At 37.4% G+C, this 22,139-nt stretch overlaps 1 protein-coding gene and 1 long non-coding RNA gene across 2 annotated transcripts in view; one reads left to right on the top strand and one right to left on the bottom strand.

Annotated features, from left to right (window-relative positions):
• The window catches only part of LOC124789733, a 451,761-nt gene that overhangs the window by 201,893 nt on the left and 227,729 nt on the right, over positions 1–22,139 (bottom strand). The gene's annotated exons all lie outside the window — the stretch shown is intronic.
• LOC124789734 lies at positions 7,875–19,291 on the top strand. Its single transcript, XR_007016158.1, has 3 exons — positions 7,875–8,007; positions 11,057–11,149; positions 18,991–19,291. It is a non-coding gene; the product is annotated as an uncharacterized LOC124789734 (long non-coding RNA).

Here is a 22,139-nt window from a genome sequence, read left to right as displayed (position 1 = left end):
TATTGAAAACAGTTTGGCTGGTCCTTGTCTAAGCGCCGCCTGATTATTGTATTTATATCACACAACGGAGTTAAGCTGGCCAATTGCTATAGATATACATGGATAAAATTTTCCCTGGATATATTTTGCTGCCAATTGCAATAACATTACTGTTACGTTTCTATCTGAAGTGATACTGTGTCTGAGAGACACGTGTCTAATTCTAAATGAGTAGTTTCATAAATTCTTAACAGTTACTGAGAGGCCAGTCATTATTGTGTGTTTAAATAGTTTGAAACTGATTCTATTAATGAAAGTACAAGAATTCCTTCAATGACAGTAGGTGAATATGGTAATTAATTCTGATTTAAACATAAATTTAAGTGTGGCTATTTGCTGCAAGTCGCCTTATGTTTTGCATTGAGCGGAGGGGTCTCGATATACCGTTAGCCTGCACGCTAGTTACTTGCATTTGATTTCGTTTTACTGGGACTTCTGCTGTTTGTCTTGGTAGTGGGTGCGGGGTCCTGGGTTGCGTCCTGCTTGTGCTCTTGTGTATTTTCCGCCCTCTTTGCCCCCGTATGCCGGCTGGCCGTGTATCTAGTTCGCTCAGGGCTTAATGTATAATTGGCATTACACACATTAGATAATAGATTTTTACTGCTTAGCTGATATTCATTAATAGGTTGATTAATTCTACAGATGATGTACTGTAATTAATTATTGTGTTTCTAGTTACTTATGGCAGATGTCAGTGTGTTGCAGATACCTACTAGTTCTGGGATTTTTCATGCCTATTCGTGACCATTGTTGCTCCTATTTGGGGGTCCAAGCTGAGTGGATGGGCATCCACTTCTGGGCGTAGTTTGTTGAATCTCACGAGGTTGCTTGGTCACATGAAATTTTGCATTTTATATCCTACATTGTAGGGTGCCTACCATTTAAGTAATGTGATTGTGTGCCATGGTATCTGATTTGTTGTTGCCTGTACTCTGAATTACTTTGGTAATACCAATCACTGCAGCAATGAAAGACTACATTTCCTCGTTAAATTTTAGTAAATTGTTCTTCAAGTTGATAATAGTTTGAGTAAATAATTTTTAACTCATTTCACTACATGTGTAATAGGCCATAAGTACCGTGGTTTATGGTAATTTTAGAAATGGGTTGATGGTTTTATTTGTCTTGTTTAAATGTGCCAAATAAATCTTCAGTGCAAATGTCGATGGTGATTGCCTGATGAGTCACTTGGTCCAGTCCTACCACCCCATAGCCTATTGTGCTGAGCTTGTGTCGTGTAAAAGTTGAATTCCATGCTGTGCTGTCACATCAAAAATAAGCGAGGCAGATCCGCAGCAATGTGAAAGACGTGTTGATCTCCTTTTCTAACTCCAATGGTGTGGTCCATCACGAGTATGCCCCACAAGGTACTAATTTCAATAAGGAGTACTACCAAGAGTTCTACAAAGCCTTCGTGAAGCAGTAAGATGCAAACAGCCAGACTTGTGGGCAGTGGACGGCTGGCACCTTCACCAAGGTAACACACCCACTCATTGTTCTCAATTAATTCAGAGTTTTTTTTGGCCAAACACAACAGCAGTTGCACACCATACAAAAAGAGGCTTTCCAGCAAACAATACCATAATTAGAAATAGTTTCCATTTAACTAATGCACCCCTCTCTATGGTTCAGAATGGATATTTATAGTTGTCGCAAAAGCTTGTGACAGATTGCTAGTGGACATCAGTCTGGAAATTGAGAATCCCAAAATATTTAAACATAAAGCAAAAGAATTTAAATACAGATCAAAAGAATATCTCCTTAGCCACTTCTACAATTTACACAGTATTTGTACTGAAGTATGTAAATTCCATGTAACTAATAGTGTTGGAGAAATCCTGCAACAGCAATAAGGTTTTCAATAAGTTATGTGCAAAAATATTAGCTGGGAAGCATTACAGATTCTAAAAAAAATTACCTGAAAATTATCAGCTGGGTTGCCTTCATACAGATTATTTATGAAAATAAGATACGCTTGAAATTGAAGAATAGTTATGGTTAGTTGATGGTAGTTTGTAGCCTATCCTGGCTTATAACATCACAATAATCCTCAGTGCAAAGTATCACTTTTACTTCAGTCATCACATTTTACTATTCTAAATGCTCTCTGGGAAGATCAGTTTTAACAGTATCTCAGTGACACCAAGTGATATCTGACTGCTTAAATTTTATAAAATGCTGCTTTCAGTAATGGACAAAACTTGGCATAAAATAGTTTCATTGGTAAGAAAAAGATCTTATGGTAATGGCATTTCCCTACATACTATCAAGTTTTTATGTTTATGTTATTGGTAACAAACTTTTATAGCACACGATTGGATTTGCTGCCATCTCAACACTGGCTGTTAAATGTTTATGTCACTTCACTCCATTTTCTTAGCATGTGGGGTTAGTGTTCAATATATAACAAAACAGAAGGCCACATATCACTTGCCGTGGCATAGTATCTTAGTGGCTAAGTGTCAAATGAATGAATAATGAAAATCTTTGGTTATCACTCAAATGCACTCACACAGTATACATGATTAATGCCATCCTTTTTTTCCCCACCTGCCAGATAAGCTGCCACCTTGATCAGGGGTAGGCAAGGACATACATCTAAAGTGATATGGTTGAAAAAACAGTCTGGAATGATCAGACACTGAATGAAATGTCATAACAAATGACATAGACAAAAATGCAATGATCTGCTAAGCAATTATGCGAAGGATGGGGATACAGTTTTAGACAAGAACTCCTCAAACTTTGTTTATTCCCCACACTGAACAAGTTCCTGCAGACACTAACTTTAATTTCCACGAATTGCTTCCACTGGAATTAACTAAACTATGCATAAATAAGCTGAACTCAAGAACAGCACAGCAAATCTAACAACATAGTACAGGGTGAGGTTAATACGAATATTACAACAAATAAACCTCAAACTGTTACACCTGAATTGAATCTCTCTCAACAATATGTAATATTATTGGTATTTCCGTCCTATGAAAGCTTTGAGTACCCTTGGAAAGGCATTCACCTATCTGTATATTAAATGATCAACTTATAAGATGAGACATATTCTTTGAAAGACATTTGTTTTGTATAATTTACATAACTGTAAAGATGCGCATCTAGCGCGGACGCTAATACATCGATTGCGCAGTCAAAGAAACATTTTAACAGAAGCTGAACTGTCATTCCGCTTCGATCTAAATAAAAGATGACAGTAAAAAAAAAAAAATAAAAATAAAAAACTTTTGTAGATCTTCAGATTTTAATGTACTTCTGCTTAAAACGTAAAGGAGGTCGAACTTAAGTTAAAAAAGTGAGCGGTCTTGCCAGCGTGCAGACAACATTATTAATTAATAAAATTAAAGTAATTTATGTTTGAAACTGTAAATCAGCAAGTTATTGTTATCAGAGGTGTTGAACAGTGCAAGAATTGTCTTTAACGAAAGGAGAAAAGTAATGACTGTAATTTGTGACAAAAACGTGAACCAAGGAGACAGCACAGGACAGACTGAAATCTGATCGCACCATACTGTTAGAAAAGTACTTATGTAAGTTATATTGTTTATAAATAAGCCCTAATTTGCTAGTGAGAATTGTTTGAATATATTTAGTGTTTACCAGACTTCTTATTCTGTTCTTTTCCTTTATACTTTTTTATCCTCCATGCCATATTATTTTTATAAATGTCAAACAGCCTTTACTACAGCAGAGAATACTGCGGCATCCTGGTCCTTGTCTTCTATACAACTCATAGCTGTCCCATTTATTAACGATTTCATTTTCAAATGCAATTTTTTTTACTATTCATTGTTAAAGGTCCCTTAGGTAATTATAAAATTCATACTGATTATGTAAAGAAATCCGGGTTGTTCTTTTCCAAATAATAGAAGTCTTTGCGTAATCAAAAACTAGTCTCCTCCTGACAACGATCAGGAGCCGACCAGAAGACAGACGTCTTCGACCGCTTTCGTGTCTCCTGTGGCAAAGCTGTGCCAAACTGGGAACACGGCATTCTAGTATGAAATACAGATTTAAATTGAAAGAACTGAGATATATTTAACCTAAATAATAATTTTTTTATCATACTAGAAATAGTAATGACAAAGACACTCGTGGGTACTGTTGATTTCATAAGGGGATAACAATGAACAAATGGTAAACATCACCACCAAGAAAACGTTCAAAGTAACAATCAATTCTTCCAGTACTCAGACCTCTTTTTCCCAATTTCAAATTCACACTTTGGAGATCGAGACACAAGAACAGCCTGTAGAAAAGTAGTCAGAATTGTTTGACTTTAGAATTGGCTATCAGCAGCAATTATATTGTGACTCCCATGACCTGAATCCTGAAATGATCAACATAAGATGACATAATTTTCATTTCTGTACTGATTTTATCATGTATCTCAAAAGGCGTACTGGCTGTAGGTATATACAGTGATGTGGCATTTCCTAATTTTTTTATATCTTACAATAATACAATTCAGTCTAAGGTTTCTGTTGTACTGTGTTTTAACTAATATTGCATAGAATTTTTTTTATTTTTTAGAAAGATACATGAAGCTGCCATTTTCAATAAGAGGATAATTTTAATGCATGATTGATTAAAATGTGAATGAATTACCATTGAAGGAATATTAAATTATACTGTATTAGATAGATCAGATACTAATATTGTACATAAGAAGTAGCAAAGGGAATGCAAGAGGGTTTACTGGGTAAACTATAAAGCAAATGATGATTACTGTGGGATACAAGTAATGTACAACTGAACCTGAATGTGTCAACAAACATTGATAGCTCTTGTGACAATAGTATAAAATTTCCACACTCGCATCCATTCATTCACTGTGTTCTACAGACACCATCAAATCAAGTTTCAAAGGAATGAATAAAGTTCTACACCAGTCAAGTTACATTGCTTCCAGAAAATAAGTGTGTGTGTGTGTGTGTGTGTGTGTGTGTGTGTGTGTTTTTACAATAATGTTACTGCTGTTTAAATATTCACATTACCTCAGCTGAGGCCACAAAGTAGGTAACCTTGACAGAAGATTACTTCTTTGGCACCATTTCTCATTGTACAGTGCACTGAAGACTCTTAATGGACTATGCATTAAACTGCTTGAAAACAGTTAACTTCTACAGTGGCTGCATAGCTATACATGAGAAAGCATTAGAGCATCTAAGGAAACTATTCCTTCAAAAGAAATGGCAGTCATCAGACTGCAACACATGTAACATTTTATACAATTGTGTTCATTTCTGTAATTCAAGATCACGCATTAGTGCTTCAGAAATGTACGCATGCATGCATATTACCATCAGAAACAGCTAATCACTTTATTCACACCATATGTTACCTATATTTATGTTCATGTCTTGATTAAATGGCAAAATCTATAATGTTTCCAAAAATTATGGTCAGAGTTCTTCTTCAGCTTTAATGTATCATTAGTGAATATATATTTGGTAATTCAATGATAAATATATGCCTCATAAAACACTTCTCTTTCAAAAATTAAACAAAGGGTTCTGAACCCTTGTTGCCATCTCTTGAAATTGACTATAACTAGCAAATAATTTGAAACAGTGCCCAAGATGGGTTCTGTTTAAAATACACCAATTAGCAACAACATACCTTATTACAAATGTTGATTTATCACTTAACTGTCTTATGGTGTCTTAAGATGTTTCTGTTGTGTGTAAAAATGAAGTACATATAACATGAAAATAAATCACTATTTATTGCTTTCAATGTATTCTCTACAATAGTAGAACAAAAACAGATGCAGTGACTCCAATAAAAATAAACATTATGAAATCTTAACAAGATTTATAAAATATTAGAAACATCATCATCTGTGTGTCGCTATTGTTTTAAATTCACAAGATAATCTCCAAAATTACAACTACTAGTTACCACTAATTATGGCAAGACAACTTTTGACTCAGTTTATATTGAAAATGGCATAAATATGTCTCACAATCCAGATCTAAGTTAGCAACAAGAAAATATTTTCAAAAATTTACAGTTCATCACACATTTTGACCAACAAAATATACCAAAACTACTTGAGATTTCCTGCTTTTGCAAACAATCACAAAGCAATTCAGATAATGAATCACAGCAAAACTATCACAGTCATTAGGTTGAAAAAGAAGAATATTGCAAACAACATACATAACAGAGTAAACAATCAGCAGAATCAGTTTCGTATCTGAGAGATTCCATAACATCAGAATAAAATTTTTTCAAGAAACCCAAGTAACTTAGCAGTTACATCATTAATGCAATTAGTCATACTAGTTCACCTTACACAATTTAGAGAGAAGCAGAATCGCTATCTGAAGGTGCAAAATACATTTCACTGAAATATGGGCTAAACTGAAAGTTACAGAAGCTTTGGAATTGATAAGCCGTAGTACAAAGCCTTCTTTAAAAAAAAGACGAAAAACCTGCTGCTTTCCATGTGTAAAAAATAACAGGCAGTTAGGCTCATAAAACATCTATTGTTTACAAACTTCATTCCAATTTTAACTAGGGATTTCTTCTATGTCATAATGTTATAAGACAGGCGAAGATTCGACTACATTTTATACGTGAATATGACATGTTGTATAAAATACTGGTACTAAATATCTATTTCTGATATCCACATTCACCGGAAGATACAGGTACATGGCAGTGGAATGCGAGTCTTCGGCGATGTTCCACGTTATAAGCATTTGATACTTTTTATTGAGAACAAGTTCCTTATCACAATAAATACCTGATTCTGAACTTTAAGTTCACTTGAGCAAACGCTTGAGTAACTCTACTAGAACTAGTAGGGGAATTAAATTTGGAAATTAACACTTCAGCAACAAGCGTGCAGTACTCGACTGCATGGAGATAAGTTTGACGGCTCGCGGTTCTTACAAATACCCCCAAGTAGCAAAGTAATACAATTGCTACCTCGCAAATATGGGAATTTCGCCGTTTCAAATAAGTTCTTCCCACAAATTTGGAAGAATTAGCAGATGTCTGTCATACGTAAGTTATCTTCCCGTCCACATCATTAGTGAAACTGCTGTGCTTATGGTAAACGAAACGTACAAAAGTGATACAAACATAAGATATCTCACCAAACCGTTAAAAGCAATAAAACCGCTTATTAAACTAAAATAAATATTTCACGATACATCTAAATCCATGTTTTGTGTGTGGAATTACAGCGCAGCTTCTGAAGACTACATGAGAAGTATCACTGGCTCTGTATAGTTAAAATTACTTTCTACGGCATCAAAGAATTCTACATTGCATATACTACGGTACATCCTCAGCTCTGCTGCGGAACTTCACTATCTTTATTTTTAAGACTTAGCTGATAGTTAACAGCCCGTGACAGTGAATACAGACCAGTGGCTGCAACAAATACATTCACACTAAAAAGGCTCCAGTTCTTCGGTATGATTACTAAAGAATACCGAGACCATATTAATCCCGTGGCTGTTAGAGCTCCAGACTGTGAAATACTTATTTTATCCGCTGGTCTCTTCAGGTCTCCAAGGCCAGCAATGACAAGCCCCCATTTGAAGACGGGCGACCAAAAAAAAATTGTCTTGGGTCCAGCAGGATGATTCCAAAGCGGCTGAAGACTGGGTGGGACAAACTTGTCGGCAAATGCAATGGTTTTTCTGTATATCACAGACATACTTCACATCACCTTCGTCTCTCGCAGCAGAACAACCTACAAACCTTCACCACACAACTACACTAGCGCGACCTTCGCGCTGTGAGGTAACATGTGAAAAGCGTCTGGCGTTCGCAAATGCCTACATAGTCACGTGACGTTGCTGAACGCGGAACAGCTGATTCACGTGATCACCGCCATTTTGAAACGTGTTGTAGAACAGGAAATTAATTGCAATTCGACGCGGAACATTTATGCCACACAGTAGCAAAAATATAAAACCTTCAGAGAAGTTTCACGTACGTAATAATAATTAGAACTTATAAACTCAAATCACTTTAACCAAGAAATACCGTACTGTTGGTTTTAGATTGACTGAAAGAGAATTGATTTTAATTCACTTTACCAAATTTGCAAATAGTTTAGGTACTACCCCTTTAATATATTTCCTGAATGATTATTAGCTGATATACAATACAAATACAAATATAGTAGTGGGCATCGGCAAAAATGGAACTAACTTTTCCATGTTATGTATGTAGTGGTAAATCGTTTACAAATATTAGAAAAAACAATCAGTCCAATACAATGGCAAACGATACACAGTTTGAAGATACATGGCCACCACGCGTTCTTTCCATTATAACTGTTTGCTTTTTACCACACATACGATTCATGCCTCTAGTCTACTACACCACTCATTCCTAAGGTCTTTTATCCAACAGCAAGTGCTAACTCTGTCAAAGCTTTTGACAGGTCACAAAATAATCCAACTGTCGTTTAATTGTCAATAAATGCATGTATATCATCGTCTGTTGATACACTCTTCCAAAACCAAAAAAAGCTGTTGCTGAGGATGATGTACTTACTAAGAAGCTCAACTATTCTGCTGTGCATAAATTTATTTGGTACATTAGAAAAACTGTGAGAAATGAAATTGGTTCATAGGTTGCAGCATTTGTCTTTTCTCCATTTTTATGAGTTGGTCGGATTTGCCCTTCCTCAACTGACTTACTAAAAATATGGCAGAGGACTTTCCTTATTTCTCTACAGTTTTATTTCAGTAATATACTGGTAATGTTAACAACTTCAGCAAAATTGTGCTGTTTAAAGGCGGAATTATTTTTTTCTATTTCAGTCACTGTCTTTTACAGAGCACGCATATCACCTGTTACGTTAATTGGAGTGTTATGTAAGAACTCCATAGCTTTAAATAAAGAATTCAGACACCATGCTGGGTTTGTAATGTTAAAAAATGATTGTTGAAAGTATGTACTGGTCACCATTTTAGGATCATATATATATTGCAGACATTTCTTAAACTGATCATTTCATTGGCAGCTGAACTATTCCTAGCCTTATTTTTCACATACTTCCATCGCCCTTTTGTTTTGTTACTAGATTCATCAACTGCTTCTTCTAAGTACCTACATACTTTCAAATTGTTGTATCATCTTCCGTAATATTGTAGAGTACACTTTATATTGTCTCATCATTCCAGAATTGTTAGGCAGTCTGGCTGACGCATACAAATCCATTTTTGTTTTACGCAAAATCTTTATGCCCTGAGTAATCTATGGCTTAAACACAGTGTTACAACAGTTTTCTCTACCTCTTTACTTTGGTTACACTTCCTCAAACAGACTTGTAGTTTAAGTAATAAAAAGGCACATTAAGTTTTAAGTTAACATCTGTATCATATACATCAGACCAATTTACTAACTGTAGCTTCTGCCTCTCTGTCTCCATTGTTTCTTTATTTGTTACTCTCATAGCTTTCTAGACAGATTGTGGTTTTTATCTTAAGATGGAACTAAGGGATAGTAAGAATTATAGCCTAACAGCCTATCTAAGACTTGACTGACTGTCAAGCTGCTGTGTCTATATCAGTTAAAGTACTAGAATGACCCGTTACATTAGTGGAAAATTCTGGTATTGGCACTAAATTGTAAGAGCTCATCTGTTGCTTCAGTTCTACTCTTATTACTTTCAACCAAGAAATTTAGATTAAAGTCACCTAGTAATATGATTAACTTTTTCTACAATTTTGACAAGACTGCTTCACTTTGTTTGAGAAAGATTCCCAAATTCCCTACAGGTGTCCTGTTAATTGATTATATGGCAACTGATGTTTTTTTTGTCAGTTCTATGCTACACACTCCAAAGTGTTGCTAAACACAAAAATACCTCAAATCTAGGGCTCAAAGTAGTACATTATTTCTAGCGTAAAGCACTACTCCGCCTTTCTCCATGGTAGATCTACAATAATAAGATGCTAAGCTGAATCTGTCAATGCACAACTTGTGAATTCCACTATGACATAGTGTTCTGTGAAATATAATGTGTCAGGTTGCTTTCCACATTCAGTAAAATTTAGCTTCATTACAACTGGACTATTTTATTTTTAAGTCCTCTTATCTTCTGGTAGAAAATTTCTAGATATTTAGATTTGTTTAAATATGCACTATTTTTAGAATTATCAGTATTGTGTATCAGGGTAATTTCACTAAGGATACGTATTGGTGGCTTGGGCTTCTGATCTTCTGCTATATGCTCTTCCCCTGCAGTGGTGGATTCCAAAAATCTTCCTGTATTGTAGACGTCTTCTTTCTTCTCAGCTTTATTACTCTTGGGGATTCCAATAAATCTGGCTGTCTAATGTGTTATGTCACTAGTGCAAGATACTGTCAAATGAGTTGCCTATAATCCTCCTATTCGTACAACCAGATTTTGTACCTCTGTAATGGAACCTTTCACTGAATACAATATTTCTGCATGTAATTTTTGCATGATTCTATGTTTTGGTATTGGCAATAGCATTTAAGATCTGTCTGTATCCTAGTTCTCTCTTATCTTTAGAATTCGTACACAGCCTATGTCTTGCGGAGGTTCCTTAAGTGAGCTGTCAGCCTCAGTAAATTTAACATGCGTAAATTTGTCACATACTTCCCTTAATTTTTTATTTGCTAAATTTATTTCCTGTTTTACAAATGTGCTTTCTCTTAAGTCATACTTATGAGGAATGTTAACTTCAAAAGTGTCCACATGAGATTTTTTAAGCATTTGCGTTAGAGCCCTTTTTGCTATGTTGCTTTCTTTTCTATATGCATAGTTCTTTAATAGATTTTCACAACTTTTCAGCACTTCAAAGAGAAGAGCTCCGGGTTCAGTAATGTCTTATTTTAAATTGTTTTTGCATGCTAGACATAATTCCAGCTGCGCCTTTCCTGTAGTTCTCAGATAATATGCACATTTCGTGCCTCTTCATTCCTCTGTTTAAGTTATCATTAGTTTTTGTTTTGTTCACATTTCAAAGCTTTTTATTGTTTACATTTTGTGGCTTTTCAGTGTTCACATTTTGGTGTCTTTGATATGGGACTGAAAAAGAAGTTTGGCATCATTGGTACAATATTCGTTGTACTTACCGTCTTCATTTTTAAGGTATGAAAGCTTTTTGTTGTTTCTTGTTTGTTTTTGGACTCTAGAAATTTGGACTGAAGAAAACTGTTTGACATAACAGATGCATCATGCCATGCTGGTAATCCATTTCTTGTTTATTGAAAGTATGAATAAGTCTTTCAAGATTCCTGACGTATCTTTTGGCCAGTTCCAGACCATTTGACAAGTGAGGGTCCATTTGACCTGTTCCATGTCAAAGAAAATACACAAAACAGGCATACAGGTTTCAAGAATAAGAGTATATGATTTTCCTACAACAGTGATTAAAGTGGTGTGTGGCTCTGTGGTTAAGTGCGAGACTACGGAGAGAAAAACATACCAATAATGGTTTTTAACCCGTTTTGTGTGCCCCGTATCACTTATTTCAGCTTGGGTAATGTTTATTAATGTGAAAAGTGTGGATTGATTCTAGTTTGAAGTCCACATTAAATTGTAGATTACCCTTTGACTGCTAGGTAGACCAGTTCAGATGATGTTAAAAAAGGCATGGCTTGTAATGGGGTTCAATAGCACCATGTCTAGGAATACAGTAGAATTTTCAAACCAACCTTTGGATTGATGGTGGCTTTACCTTTTGTAGAATTACAGTGAAGGTTGGAAGGAATTTTGTTTCCACTGAGCCTAGGGATTTTTGTACTCATATGCCCTTATGGTATTTGTAGTTAATAAAAATAGAATGAACTCAGCAACTCGAGGCCAGAACACGACAAGTATAAATAATTTCCATGTAGACTATGTATCTCCCTCTAGGGTTCAAACTGGAGTTTTATATCTGGTGCAAAAGTACGTAAAAGGTTGCAAAATCCCCAACTATTTAAAAACAAAGTAAAAGATTATCTCATTAGCAACTCTTTCTACAATTTATCTAAATACTTAAAGTAATAGGTGTCCGCGAAAAGAGGGTACTTGCCCCTCACCCTGCTGCTGCAATCTATTGAGTTTTTATTTATTGCAAAATTCTCATACACTTCCTAATTTATTGCCTGTTATCTTGCTAAACATCTCATGTAGCAAATTGTAGCACTATGTGGCCGATCTTTGAGAGACAATACTATGTCTCGAAACTTTCCAATTCATTCATACAAAAAATAAAATTTTAGTGTATCCTCACAGCCTAGTAAATTTCTGCAGACACCCATGGTTTGACTCAAAAATATAAATTCTGTGTATTAGATAAATCCTGCCTTTGCCTGTATATGGACAGCTGAAAGTAAATATGTATGGCACGATTGGCTGCTGAACTTTCCTCAAGAGGTATGTGACCTGTTCGCAAATTCTTTCAATTGGACACTACTTCAGCAACTTGCGCACTCTTAACCTACACCATTAATCCTGTCAGGGAAGGGAAACCTACAGTTTAACATGACTTTCAGAAGCAGCCTTGACCTCACATAATACCAAATTTTAAGAGGTGCAAAGCCCATGTTAAGATTCGAAAACAGAAAATGACAATTGCCCTCCTAGTGTCCTGGTAGTGAACTTTGAATACGAGAAAAATCTGGTGCAAACATCCGTATTCTTGCTTTATGAAAGATGGTTATCAGATGATGATGATTTTTTCATTTATACATTATGGGTGGGCCTGATAGTCTGGTGGTAGAGCGTGTACCTGGAAAGGTTTTTCTTACCATGCAAAGTAATATATTCGAGAACACCCAATAAAAAACTAAAGATTAACTTCTCATAGTGGGAGTTCAGTCATGTAAAATTCTGTATATGATATAGTGGTCACCTTTGGCTGTATTTTTATTTGTAAAACCCAATATTGCAATTTCGACCGTAAGCCCATTATCAATTGGAAAGAATTACGCTTTAGCAGTATCAAAACGTAAGTCATCCAATGTGATATGTCACAGTAGCTGGTTTCATGGCACTGTTCCTGATTACAACCTTCTTGTGTATATTGCACACTTGTAAGTATGTTGCTCGTGTACTGCTTAATATATGTTCCCATCCATAATACTGGCTGGGGTAATTGATTCCATATTTGTTTTTGTTTCAAATGAAACTGAAGCTGATTTCGTCGCATGGTATTCTGTGGACCCATGTCTATTTGTTACTGCTTATGAATCCGTGGATGAACTGCTCGATTTAGATGCATTGTAACCATGTTCCTCGTATTCTACGTTATTTTTGTTCACATCCATTTTTCGTATTTTCTCACACTGAATGGATTCTGAGAAGAATGATTCTACTACACTGATTTCCGTTAAAATCTATTGTTTGTAGTACCGGTACATGTTAATAACAAGTGAATATATTTGCATAACTACTGCTGCCTTTGGTAGCGTTTGCAAGGAAGTATGCTCTACTCATTAACACTACAAAGCGTATCCATCAACATCTACTTCCATACTCTGCAAGCCTCTGTGAAATGCGCGAAACTCTCAATCATTGGCAAGAATCAACAACATTCAAAGCAGAATTACATAGGTACTCATTCTGGACAAAATGTAATGCAGTTGAATACTGTACTAAGTCTGCCAAAAGCTGCTAAAATGGAGTTCCATGTATCGAAAACGGATGCAACAAAATAAATTAAAATAACAGACACACACTTACAATGCCTTTATATCGAACAGTTTACACACAGATTTACAGCAGCAACTACTCAATCATGAGCCCACAGAACACGATGTGACAAAATCAGCTTCTATTTATAGTGCACACAAGAAATTGTAATCATAAGTACAATGCTATGGAACTATGTAGTTTCGGTTTTGAAAGAAACCAAAACAAATATGATAGACTTTATTTAAATGATCCAATATGACACCCTGATGATGGACAGATAAAATTGCAGCACTCTAAGTGGCTGGGCGTTGAACCAAGGTCGTGTTACTGGAAGTCCCTGCATGAGTTTCACCCCCAAGTTTGAATCATTAGACCAATAAGACTGACTGACTGACTGGACAACTGATAGTGGTCTGTGCAAAGATATTACAGAAACACTTTGTTTGAAGTGTTAGATAAAGATAGCAGCTAATTAGTACAGGAGCAGGAATAGTGGCTAATTTCAATGAAGGTACTTCTCAATTAATACACGTATGTTAAAAAAAAGTGTCAAATACTTTGAGAGGTGACAGTACTCAACGAAACAAGAAAAATGGGTCCAATGAACATGGGTCTGGAAATGCATAAACATGGGTTTATAGGAAGAGCTGCGCGACACTTGGTTGTGGATATTAGCGCAGTCGTTGCATTGGTGTTCTGTAAGATGTGCCGGCAGGGTATTACGATATGTTACTCACAGTACTCTATCTACCATTAGCCGGTCTGCAGTCAGTTGTGTCTTCAAGTCGACGTGTAGTCTGTTAGTTTTCATCATGTTTATGTGCATTATTGTACTATTCTGTCAACTCTGGGTAATATCATGTTTCACCTTCTTTCAAATGCCGAATTCACTTACATGTTTACTGTTACTGCACTGTTTGTACGTACAAATGATGTAGTACGTTTACTTTTTCTCTCTTCTGCCACTTGTTAGCAATGGAAGTCTACTACCCAACAAGTGAAATGGCGGATAGGATATTGTGCTATGGTTTAGCAAATGGACGTAGCCTGTGAGCCCGTGCTGTCTATGTTGAAAAATATCCACAGCACAGATAAGCTGTTTGGCACTTTTCCTGTGTCTGAGGGGCACAGGTACCCTTGCATCTTGGAAGACAGACATTGGAAGGTCCCACGCAGTCCACACACCTGACATGGATGAGCGTATGCTATGTTCGATGGAAGAAACCCCTTGGACCAGTGTGCAATGATTAGCAGCAACAGAAGACATGTCTCATTCTCTTATCTGGGAAAGTACTTCATGAACAGTTGCTGTACCCATATCAACAGTGCATTCAAGGCCCTAAGGCCACAGGATCAGATGGCAGATGGCGGTTTGTCAGTTGCTGTTGCAGAAGTGTGCTGCACATCCACTGTTCACATCCAAGAGTTTATTTACTGATGTGGCAGGGTTCACAAGAGATGGTCATGTGAATTTCCATAACCAGCATGTATGGGCAGATATCGTCAAGCAGTTCAGGAAAGAGAGCATCAACACCAATTCTCAATTAACATATGGGCAGGCGTACTTGGCAACGGAGTAATTGGGCCATACATGATACCACAAAGGTTAACTGGGGTACATTATCTGGACTTTCTCATTAATGTATTGTCTATCTTTCTGGAGACGGTGCCATTGCAGCAACCAATACAAATGTGATTCATGCATGACTTTCGTCACAATGTGCATGAACATCACATCTAATGCAGACATTTCAGGACCACTGGATTCGTTGGTGGTGGAGGGGGAGAGGGGAGGGGGCAGCACACCTTGGCTTGTTCATCCCCCAGACGTCAATCCTCTAGACTTTTTGTTATGGAGACACTTGAATGAATTGGCCTACACTATGCCAATCAGTGATGTGTGGACACTACAAGGTCGTATCTTCAATTCGTGCCAGCAGGTACAACAACAACCGGCTATATTTCAAAGGGTGGATCATTCCTTACACCGGAGGGCAGAGGAGTGCTCTAATGGTTCTAATGGCTCTGAGCACTATGGGACTTAACATCTATGGTCATCAGTCCCCTAGAACTTAGAACTACTTAAACCTAACTAACCTAAGGACAGCACTCAACACCCAGTCATCACGAGGCAGAGAAAATCCCTGACCCCGCCGGGAATCGAACCCGGGCAGAGGAGTGCATTGTCATGAATAGACACCATGTTGATTACCTCTTGTAAACAGGCCTTTATCACAGAAAGTATACATTTCTGGACCCATGTTTATTGGACTTGTTTTTCTTGTTTTAATGAGTACTACCAACTCTCAAAATATTTTACATGTTATTTTGAACACTCTGTGTAAAGTAATTTTGTAGCTATTACCATAATAATTAGTTTTAGTAGATAAGCACTAGGTGCAATTTGTTGTTAGTATAGATTACAGAAGTAGCCAGGAATGGTTGCTCAGAATGAGATTTATGGAACACGAGTTGTTAATGAATGAATGAATTAATTGAATGCTGTTTGCTGTTATTCTTCCAACTGAAAAGTGCCGGACTACTTTGGGGTCTAAAAGATACCAGTAGCGTTGTACCTTCAGTGCATGATATTTTCTCTCTTGTTGCAAGACAATGTCAAAAACTGCTAAAAATGTGAATGTAGAAAGTATTCAAACAACATCAAAATAAAATTTATGAGACTTATTACAAATACAGGTACTACCGGAGGAAAGGTACTCAAAGATTAATGTGGATTCTGAACCACATGTTGTTGCTCATATATCTTCGCATAACTGAGAAGTGAAGGCTAGCTGTTACACATGTTTAATGTGCTTCTCTAGTGTATAGGGTTCTTAAGATTGAGAACACATAAGCTTGTATTATTGCAACTGCTGATTCAATAAGCAATGCAACAGATTTTTCCTTGGCCAGTGTTGGTTGAAAAAATGTTGAATTTGTTGTGGGACAACATGGGATATTCCCACTTTAGCCCCTATAGTTTCATGAAGTTCCAATTGGTGGAGGTGCTATACTTAGCCTTCAAAATTGTCTGGAATGGAGGTGCATTCCAGAGATCTGTCATTAGTTTTGTTTAGCAGAAAACCAGAGCATCACAAATTTTCATAGGCTCTTGCAGAATGTCTGTGGAGACCTGATAGTGAAGAAAAGCATGGTGAGTCATTGGGTAAGGCATCTGTAATCATCGTAACATCACACAAACCATCCGTACTCCTGTGTCTCGTCTGGCTGCACACAGCTGTGACTCGTACAATGTTGGGACATGCAGAGACACTCAGTTGCTATGAGCGACCAGTCACAATCAAATACCTTGCTGCACAACTGGTTGTCTCTGTTGGTGGTGCTGGCACACTTGTTCATTAGTTGGGGTACTCAAAGGTGTGTGTCTGCTGTGCTCCCCGCTGCCTAAGAGAAGACTATCAACAATAGACAATCTGTCCGGAATTGCTTGTGTGTTAGGAGGCTAGTCGTTAGAACTTTTTGTAGAACATCGTCCCAGGCAGTGAGACATGGGTTTGTCACTTTGAACTGAAAACAAAACAGCAATACATGAAGTGGTGCCACATCATCTCTTCTCTGAAAATTGACTTCAGCATGTTTGTCACCACAAAACTACTTCTTCATCAAAACACAAGGCCTCACACAAGTCTCTGACCTGAGAAGAGCTCTGAAAACATCACTGGACTGTCCTTCCTCATCCATCCTCCAGGCCAGTCCTTCTGACTTCAATTTGTTTGACCCTATAAAGGATGCACTATCAGGAGGTTGTTGATGTAGCACAAAATTGGTTCCAACATCGACCAGTAGAGTGGTACCATGCAGGCATACAGGTCCTCCCAGGAAGATGGAGTAAGGCCATCAGATTGAAAGGGAGTAATGTTAAAAAATAAGGTTTTATAGCCAAAAGAGTGGTGTACTGCAATGCTGAATAAAACCAAATCTGCTTGCAGAAAAAAATATGTTGCATTACTTATTGAACACCTCTCATAATATTTGTCCAATAATTAATAGTGAAATTAAATTTATTGCTGTTAACAGTCCTGTATTTCCAAATAGTGTAAGTTGCTATAATACATGTCTTGACTACTGCTAAGGAACATAGAGGTTGTTGGACAGGAGTAATCATAGGCAGTGGTGGTTGACATGAAACACAATACATATGTAATAGAGGTGGAGTGGTATATTTATAATGAAAAATGGTACAGATTTTACCACATGGGAAAGCAAGGCAACAGGCATAAGTAATGTTAATGTTTGTCACGCACTCCCAACATAAAGGTCAGTATCAGATTCTCAGTAAGAAATATGCCCTCCTCAGGCACTAGTGCACATTTTGCACCTGTTATTCATACTGGCTGTTGAGGAGTCCTTGGGGGATATTGTCCCACTCCTATCTCAAGGCAGTTTTCAGTTCCTGCATGGTTTGGGGAGAATATGTTCACTGAGAAACATCTGCCAAGAGCATTCCAGGCACGCTTCATGGGTTCACATCAAGGGCATATGCAGGCAATTCCATACCTTCAGTATAATCTCTCACCAGTGTGCCCGACACATCAGCAGTTCTGAGTGGATGGATACTGTGGTTCATACCCAAAAAGTCAGGTCCTGCAACACCCCTAAACAGGTGGACATGATCCAGCATAATCTCCTTGCAATAATGCTGTGCTGTAAGGGTACTTTCACACAAAAATATGAAGTGATGTTTGGCTACGTATCGATTCTGTTGCGAAGCGGTGGTCCATCTACCACCACCAGCATGCTTTCACATAGTGTTTCCACCTTTAGTGGCCTTTATTAATTCTGAGATGACACTTTTGGACATATCCATTAATGTGGCCTATGTAGTGACACTACGACCAGCTTTGAGCAGTCCAGCTGCTCGTCCATGATCATAAGGACTCAAATGATGTCTTGCAGACATGTTGCCATACCAGACAGAATGTCAAACTAATCAGTTCTGAAGCAATCTTCAACAGACGCCATACGTCATGAAGTGTCGAATCCACACAGAACGTTCATGCAGTCTTCACTACAGTTAAAACATTCCGCCCTCTACATTTTTTTACTATCATTGATTGGTTGTTCCTTTGCACGTGGTAATTATTCCTTAGCAATTGTCAAGGAGTGTATATGTTGCACTATAATCTTCTTTCCTCACAGATGTGTCTATCACAGTTGGTAGATATGTCCTTAAATTATCTTTAAGATAAAGATCTTAAGACTTTAATAACTTTAAAACTATGCTAGACAATAACAAATGGTTTTTAGCATGTAATATGATAACTCGTAAAGTTTTTTGTATCTTCCAGGTGGTGTAATTTTGATGCAGAATTGAACCTGAAAGCTTGATAAAATGTGGTCGCCATGGGAGAAAGCTCAGTCTGTGGGTTGGTTCATACTGATGACATCCAATACCCAGTATGCAAGCCAGCTGCCAGCCTGGCCGAAATTACTTCATTGTAGGAACTCACTGTATGCCAATAATGGTATTTCCACATTCAAAGCACCCAAAATGTTTAACTTATGGAATAAAAAGTAATGTATGTCTTTGTTATATCATGTAACCACAGTTCAAACATTAAAATTGCTTTTTCTTGAGTTCCATAAAAATTGACTTACTTGGTTCTTTCCCATCACCTATCAGGTAACAATGGTAAACTGTGTTTTTGTTATGTTGAGATTTTGTTGTTATTTGCCACCTGTGAGAGAGCAGCTCCAGTTGGCCTACACGCTCAAAACTGTAAGATAACCTTAACTTCTTATGAATAACCAATTTCTGATCAAGACTCACGTAACAATGCAATATCAGCATCTCATGAAGTAACTATGCTCTGTACTGATCTGGTATTATACTTTCAAGTCGATTGATTTGTCTGTATATCGAATGCTGAAACTTCCATCTAAGGTATATTTTAATGTGTTGCTGCTGTACAGTCTACAAAATTCATGACCTGAGTTTATACCTGTTATTGAGATGGGATTCAGTAAACTGTTCTATTTATTGAAAGAAATGGGTCAAAAAAGTGGTTAAGTGCCAGACTACAAATTCTACAAAAATTACAAATAAATCCAAGTCTAGGGTTCGATCTTTAGCAAGTCCTAGGATTTTTACCTGTCATTGTGTTATCTCTGGCAATGTTTGTTATTGTGAAAAGTACCGAGTTGCACCGTGGTTTCAAGCCCACATTAACCTGTACGTCTCCCTATAACTGGCTGTGTAAGTCAGCTAAAAGTTTGGAAGAACAAAAAAATATACCACTTCCAGCAGGACATGTCCAGGAAAGCAGTGTGGAGTTCAAACCAACCTTCTGGTTGTTTCCATTATGTTGCACTTGTATAATAATGCAAGTCAAGTGTGTTGTGTGATGTCCTTAGGTTAGTTAGGTTTAAGTAGTTCTAAATTCTAGGGGACTGATGACCATAGCTGTTAAGTCCCATAGTGCTCAGAGCCAATTGAACCAATTGAGCCAAGTCAAGTGTTCAATTATTCTCAGGAATAGTTTATAGAACTTTTAAAGCAGATACATTGAATGTTTCACTGAAATGGGTGACCAGGAATACTGTACAATCATAAAATTTTATGTTATTGATGGATTATATCCAACAGAAATTATTCTAAAAATGGTGAAGGTATTTAAGTAGTCTGCTCCCTCTTTGAGGACTGCAAGGGGGGAGGGGGTGCAAATACAAACCTTGCCATACTTCTCTTGGTGGTGCTGATCCTAACGAAGGGTGCCCAGAAACCGCAAACACAGATGAAACCACAGAGGATGCACACAGTATGCTACTTCCCGTTCGACTTAGGGTCTGTTAATAGTTGACACCACAGGTAAAGCGGATGAAAGAAAGTGTAGCAGAAAAAAAAATTACAGAATTGTCACTGTTTGTACAACACTTGTCTGTCACCTCACACCAGAAAGAAACTAAAATCAGTGGGTGTCAACTGCTGTCCCTCTACCAGAAAGGTTGAAGTGAATTTCATCCACTGAAAGAATTATTGATAGTGTTTTCTGAGACGCGGAAAGTATTATAAATATTGGTTGCGTTGTGAAGTGTATAACAGTAACTGTGAAATGAAGTGCAAATATTTTGGACCAATGGATGTAAAAGTACGAGGAAAAAGGCATGTTCTCCAAAAGAGTCGAAATTTTTTGCTAGTCCTAAATACTTGTCCACAAAGGTGCTTTCACTATGACGAAACTGACAGATTTTAAATATGAATTGTTAAAACATTCTGCGTAGTCACAAGAATGTGAAGTCTCTGACTTGAAGTTTTTCATACTGTTCATGCATTCTGCAAAGACAGCACAGTGACTTCTCAGGTAAGCATTTTTAACCCAACAGTCACTGCAGCTTAATTTATGACTGTATCTGTTAACTCTATATGGTGTAGCTCTCTTGTCTGCACGGTAGCAAGTGTCTTCCATGTAAAATCTAACGATACACTTGTCAACTATTAATTTTGCGAGAGGAGTACACACCACATGCACATACAATCCTAATGTTTATTCTGTGCCCCCTTCACGTATAATAGCAAGAGATAAAACAGCAGTTCAACTAATCAATTATAACACATTGACGGAAAAATATAGCACCAACAAGGAGTTATGCGACATAGATGAAAGATGGTATGGGTGTTTCTATGTCTGAAAGATGGTATCAATTCTAAATCACACCAGATGCGTAAGAGTACGGCTAGTAGCGCCACTATGAGGACGCTTCACCTATGCTTTAAATACACGATGAAATGGTCATGAGCATTAGTTACCTTTGAGAATGGACGTGGTGAGATAATGTTGGTTAAGAATGCCCTTTAAGGCGACAAAGACGCCATTATCAACATCTCACTGATTTGAACGAAGTCATGTAACAGGGCTATGAGAAGTCGGATGTTCTTTCTGCGATCTTGCAGAAGGACTTGGCAGGAATGTAGCCACCGTATATGATTGCTGCCAGCGACGTTCACGAGAATTTACCGTTGCAAGAAGACGGGCTCCGGGCGGTCACGTGGCGCTACCGAGAGGGAAGACCATCATGTTCAGTGTATGATTATGGTGCATCATACTGCATCTGCAGCAGCAGTTGGCACCACAGTGACACAACGAACTGTTACAAATCAGTTATTTCAAGGACAGCTACAAGACAGACACCCCTTTGCGTTCAATCTGACCCCAAACCATCGCTATTTTTGACTTCAGTGGTGTCAAGCAAGAGCTCACTTGAGAGCAGGCTGGAGTCTGTTACGTTTTCTGATAAAAGTTGGTTCTGCCTTGGTGTCAGTATGGCCATAGGTTTGTTAGAAAGAGGCAGTTGAGGGCCAGCAACCAGCCTGTATGTGGCCTAGATGCACTGTACCTGCACCTGGTGTTATGGTCTGGGGTGCGTATTCGTATGTCAGCATGAACACTCTCGTAGTTATCCCATGCACCCTGACAGCAAAATTGTATGTCAGTCTGGT

Source organism: Schistocerca piceifrons, chromosome 3, assembly GCF_021461385.2.
Source record: "Schistocerca piceifrons isolate TAMUIC-IGC-003096 chromosome 3, iqSchPice1.1, whole genome shotgun sequence".
NCBI lineage: Eukaryota > Metazoa > Arthropoda > Insecta > Orthoptera > Acrididae > Schistocerca > Schistocerca piceifrons.
The sequence above is the reverse complement of the archived record's forward strand: the minus strand, read 5'-3'. Positions and strand labels throughout refer to the sequence as shown.